Here is a 6,718-nt window from a genome sequence, read left to right on the forward strand (position 1 = left end):
CTCCTAACCCTAAGCCTAACCTAACCCTAACCCTAACCCTAGCCGTAACCCTAACCCTAACCCTAACCCTAGCCCTAACCCTAACCCTAACCCTAACCCTAACCTTAGCCCTAACCCTAACCACTAACCCCAACCGTAATGCTAACCCTAAGCCTAACCCCTAACCCATAATGCCTAACCCTAACCATAACCCTAAACCCTAAAACTAAGCCTAACCCTGGCCCTAACCCTAGCCCTAAGTCGTACCCCAATCCTAATCCTAACCCTAACCAAACGTTAAACCTAAGACTAAGCTTAGCCATTAAAACTAACCTAATAGAAACCCTAACACTAACTGCTAACCCTAAGCCTAACCTAACCCTAACCCTAACCCTAGCCGTAACCCTAACCCTAACCCTAACCCTAGCCCTAACCCTAACCCTACCGCTAACCCTAACCCTAACCCTAACCTCTAACCCCTAACCCTAAGGCTAACTCCTAAGCCATAACGCCTAACCCTAACCATAAACCTACACCCTAACCCTAACCCTAAACCTAACCCTAGCCCTAACCCTAACCCTAAGTCGTACCCTAACCCTAATCCTAACCCTAACCCAACGTAAAACCTAAGACTAACCTTAGCCCTTAAAAGTAACCTAATAGAAACCCTAACCCTAACTCCTAACCCTAACCCTAACCTAACCCTAACCCTAACCCTAACCCTAACCTTAGCCCTAACCCTACCCACTAACCCTTAACAGTAACGCTAACCCTAAACCTAACCCCTAACCCATAACGCCTAACTGTAACCATAAGCCTAAACCCTAACTCTAACCCTAACCCTAACCCTAGCCCTAACGCTAGCCCTAAGTCGTACCCTAACCCTAACACTAACCCTAACCCAACGTTAACCCTAAGACTAACCTTAGCCCTTAAAACAAACCTAATAGAAACCCTAACCCTAACCCTAGCCCTAACCCTTACCCTAAACCTAACCCTAACCTTAGCCGTAATCCTAACCCCTAACCCCTAACCGTAACGCTAACCCTAAGCCTAACCCCTAACCCCTAACCCCTAACCCTAACCATAACCCTAAACCCTAACCCTAACCCTAGCCCTAACCCTAGCCCTAAGTCGTACCCTAACCCTAATCCTAACCCTAACCCAATCTTAACCCAAAAACTAACCTTAGCCCTTAAAACTAACCTAATAGAAACCCTAACCCTAACTCCTAACCCTAACCCTAACCTAACCCTAACCCTAGCCATAACCCTAACCCTAACCCTAACCCTAGCCCTAACCCTAACCCTAACCCTAACCCTAACCTTAGCCCTAACCCTAACCCCTAACCCCTAACCGTAACGCTAACCCTAAGCCTAACCCCTAACCCTAACCATAACCCTAAACCCTAACCCTAACCCTAACCCTAGCCCTAACGCTAGCCCTAAGTCGTACCCTAACCCTAATCCTAACCCTAACCCAACCTTAACCCTAAAACTAACCTTAGCCCTTAAAACTAACCTAACAGAAACCCTAACCCTAACTCCTAACCCTAACACTAACCTAACCCTAACCCTAACCCTAGCCGTATCCCTAACCCTAGCCCTAACCCTAGCCCTAACCCTAAACCTAACCTTAGCCCTAACCCTAACCCCTAAACCCTAATCGTAACGCTAACCCTAAGCCTAACCCCTAACCCCTAACCCCTAAACCTAACCATAACCCTAAACCCTAACCCTAACCCTAACCCTAGCCCTAAGTCGTAGCCTAACCCTAATCCTAACCCTAACCCAACCTTAACCGTAAAACTAACCTTAGCCCTTAAAACTAACCTAATAGAAACCCTAACCCTAACTCCTAACCCTAAGCCTAACCTAACCCTAACCCTAACCCTAGCCGTAACCCTAACCCTAACCCTAACCCTAGCCCTAACCCTAAACATAAGCTTAGCCCTAACCCTAACCCCTAACCCCTAACCGTAACGCTAACCCTAAGCCTAACCCCTAACCCCAAACCCCTAACCCTAACCATAACCCTAAACCCTAACCCTAACCCTAACCCTAGCCCTAACCTTAGCCCTAAGTCGTACCCTAACCCTAATCCTAACCCTAACCCAACCTTAACCCTAAAACTAACCTTAGCCCTTAAAACTAACCTAATAGAAACCCTAACCCTAACTCCTAACCCTAAGCCTAACCTAACCCTAACCCTAACCCTAGCCGTAACCCTAATCCTAAACCTAACCCTAGCCATAACCCTAACCCTAACCCTAACCCTAACCTTAGCCCTAACCCTAACCCCTAACCCCTAACCGTAACGCTAACCCTAAGCCTAACCCCTAACCCCTAACCCTAACCATAACCCTAAACCCTAACCCTAACCCTAACCCTAGCCCTAACCCTAGCCCTAAGTCGTACCCTAACCCTAATCCTAACCCTAACCCAACCTTAACCCTAAAACTAACCTTAGCCCTTAAAACTAACCTAATAGAAACCCTAACCCTAACTCCTAACCCTAAGCCTAACCTAACCCTAACCCTAACCCTAGCCGTAACCCTAACCCTAACCCTAGCCCTAACCCTAACCCTAACCCTAACCTTAGCCCTAACCCTAACCCCTAACCCCTAACCGTAACGCTAACCCTAAGCCTAACCCCTAAACCCTAACCAATAAACCTAAACAGAACCCTAAACCCTAACCCTAACCCTAACCCTAACCCTAGCCCTAACCCTAACCCTATGTCGTACCCTAACCCTAATCCTAACCCGAACCCAACCTTAACCCTAAAATTAACCTTAGACCTTAAAACTAACCTAATAGAAACCCTAACCCTAACTCCTAACCTTAAACTTAACCTAAACCTAACCCTAAACCTAGCTGTAACCCTAACCCTAACCCTAACACTAGCCCTAACCCTAACACTAACCCTAACCCTAACCCTAGCCCTAACCCTAACCCCAAGTCGTACCCTAACCCTAATCCTAACCCGAACCCAACCTTAACCCTAAATCTAACCTTAGCCCTTAAAACTAACCTAATAGAAACCCTGACCCTAACTCCTAACCCTAAGCCTAAGCTAACTCTAACCCTAACCCTAGCTGTAACCCTAACCCTAACCCTAACCCTAGCCCTAACCCTAACCCTAACCCTAACCCTAACCCTAGCCCTAACCCTAACCCTAAGTCGTACCCTAACCCTAATCCTAACCCGAACCCAACCTTAACCCTAAAACTAACCTTAGACCTTAAAACTAACCTAATAGAAACCCTAAGCCTAACTCCTAACCCTAAACTTAACCTAACCCTAACCCTAACCCTAGCCGTAACACTAACCCTAAACCTAACCCTAGCCCTAACCCTAGACCTAAGTCGTACCCTAACCCTAATCCTAACCCTAACCCTAAAACTAACCTTAGCCCTTAAAACTAACCTAATAGAAACACTAACCCTAACTCCTAACCCTAAGCCTAACCTAACCCTAACCCTAACCCTAGCCGTAACCCTAACCCTAGCCCTAAACCTAACCCTAACACTAACCCTAACCTTAGCCCTAACCCTAACCCCTAACCCCTAATCGTAACGCTAAATCTAAGCCTAACCCCTAACCCCTAACCCCTAAACCTAACTATAACCCTAAACCCTAACCCTAACCCTAACACTAACCCTAGCCCTAACCCTAGCCCTAAGTCGTACCCTAACCCTAATCCTAACCCTAACCCAACCTTAACCCTAAAACTAACCTTAGCCCTTAAAACTAACCTAATAGAAACCCTAACCCTAACTCCTAACCCTAAGCCTAACCTAACCCTAACCCCAACCCTAGCCGTAACCCTAACCCTAACACTAACCCTAGCCCTAACCCTAAACATAAGCTTAGCCCTAACCCTAACCCCTAACCCCTAACCGTAACGCTAACGCTAAGCCTAACCCCTAACCCCTAACCCCTAACCCTAACCATAACCCTAAACCCTAACCCTAACCCTAACCCTAACCCTAGCCCTAACCCTAGTCCTAAGTCGTACCCTAACCCTAATCATAACCCGAACCCAACCTTAACCCTAAATCTAACCTTAGCCCTTAAAACTAACCTAATAGAAACCCTGACCATAACTCCTAACCCTAAGCCTAACCTAACCCTAACCCTAACCCTAGCTGTAACCCTAACCCTAACCCTAACCCTAACCCTAGCCCTAACCCTAACCCTAAGTCGTACCCTAACCCTAATCCTAACCCGAACCCAACCTTAACCCTAAAACTAACCTTAGCCCTTAAAACTAACCTAATAGAAACCCTAACCCTAACTCCTAACCCTAAACTTATCCTAACCCTAACCCTAACCCTAGCCGTAACACTAACCCTAACCCTAATCCTAGCCCTAACCCTAGACCTAAGTCGTACCCCAACCCGAACCCAACCTTAACCCTAAAACTAACCTTAGCCCTTAAAACTAACCTAATAGAAACACTAACCCTAACTCCTAACCCTAAGCCTAACCTAACCCTAACCCTAAGCCTAGCCGTAACCCTAACCCCAGCCCTAAACCTAACCCTAACCCTAACCCTAACCTTAGCCCTAACCCTAACCCCTAACCCCTAATCGTAACGCTAAATATAAGCCTAACCCCTAACCCCTAACCCCTAACCCTAACCATAACCCTAAACCCTAACCCTAACCCTAACCCTAACCCTAGCCCTAACCCTAGCCCTAAGTCGTACCCTAACCCTAATCCTAACCCTAACCCAACCTTAACCCTAAAACTAACCTTAGCCCTTAAAACTAACCTAATAGAAACCCTAACCCTAACTCCTAACCCTAAGCCTAACCTAACCCTAACCCTAACCCTAGCCGTAACCCTAACCCTAACCCTAACACTAGCCCTAACCCTAACCCTAAACCTAACCCTAACCTTAGCCCTAACCCTAACCCCTAACCCCTAACCGTAACCCTAACCCTAAGCCTAACCCCTAACCCCTAACCCTAACCATAACCCTAAACCCTAACCCTAACCCTAACCCTAACCCTAGCCCTAACCCTAGCCCTAAGTCGTACCCTAACCCTAATCCTAACCCTAACCCAACCTTAACCCTAAAACTAACCTTAGCCCTTAAAACTAACCTAATAGAAACCCTAACCCTAACTCCTAACCCTAAGCCTAACCTAACCCTAACCCTAACCCTAGCTGTAACCCTAACCCTAACCCTAACCCTAGCCCTAAGCCTAACCCTAACCCTAACCCTAACCTTAGCCCTAACCCTAACCCCTAACCCCTAACCGTAACGCTAACCCTAAGCCTAACCCCTAAACCCTAACCCCAAACCCTAACCATAAACCTAAAACCTAACCCTAACCCTAACCCTAGCCCTAACCCTAACCCTAAGTCGTACCCTAACCCTAATCCTAACCCTAACCCAACCTTAACCCTAAAACTAACCTTAGCCTTTAAAACTAACCTAATAGAAACCCTAACCCTAACTCCTAACCCTAACCTTAACCTAACCCTAACACTAACCCTAGCCGTAACCCTAACCCTAGCCCTAACCCTAAACCTAAGTCGTACCCTAACCCTAATCCTAACCCGAACCTAACCTTAACCCTAAAACTAGCCTTAGCCCTTAAAACTAACCTAATAGAAACCCTAACCCTAACTCCATACCCTAACCTTAACCTAACCCTAACCCTAACCCTAGCCGTAACCCTAACCCTAATCCTAACCCTAACCCTAGCCCTAACCCTAACCCTAACCCTAACCTTAGCCCTAACCCTAACCCCTAACCCCTAACCGTAACGCTAACTCTAAGCCTAACCCCTAACCCCTAACCCCTAACCCTAACCATAACCCTAAACCCTAACCCTAACCCTAAACCTAGCCCTAAGTCGTACCCTAACCCTAATCCGAACCCTAACCCAACCTTAACCCTAAAACTAACCTTAGCCCTTAAAACTAACCTAATAGAAACCCTAACCCTAACTCCTAACCCTAAGCCTAACGTAACCCTAACCCTAACCCTAGCCGTAACCCTAACCCTAACCCTAACACTAGCCCTAACCCTAACCCTAACCCTAACCCTAACCTTAGCCCTAACCCTAACCCCTAACCCCTAACCGTAACGCTAACCCTAAGCATAACCCCTAACCCCTAACCCCTAACCCTAACCATAACCCTAAACCCTAAACCTAACCCTAACCCTAACTCTGGCGCTAATCCTAGCCCTAAGTCGTACCCTAACCCTAATCCTAACCCTAACCCAACCTTAACCCTAAAACTAACCTTAGCCCTTAAAACTAACCTAATAGAAACCCTAACCCTAACTCCTAACCCTAAGCCTAACCTAACCCTAACCCTAACCCTAGCCGTAACCCTAACCCTAACCCTAACCCTAGCCCTAACCCTAACCCTAACCCTAACCTTAGCCCTAACCCTAACCCCTAACCCCTAACCGTAACGCTAACCCTAAGCCTAACCCCTAAACCTAACCATAACCCTAAACCCTAACCCTAACCCTAACCCTAACCCTAGCCCTAACCCTAACCCTAAGTCGTACCCTAACCCTAATCCTAACCCGAACCCAACCTTAACCCTAAAATTAACCTTAGACCTTAAAACTAACCTAATAGAAACCCTAACCCTAACTCCTAACCCTAAACTTAACCTAACCCTAACCCTAACCCTAGCCGTAACTCTAACCCTAAGCCTAACCCTAGCCCTAACCCTAGACCTAAGTCGTACCCTAACCCTAATCC

This window comes from Buteo buteo, chromosome 15, assembly GCF_964188355.1.
Source record: "Buteo buteo chromosome 15, bButBut1.hap1.1, whole genome shotgun sequence".
Lineage (NCBI taxonomy): Eukaryota > Metazoa > Chordata > Aves > Accipitriformes > Accipitridae > Buteo > Buteo buteo.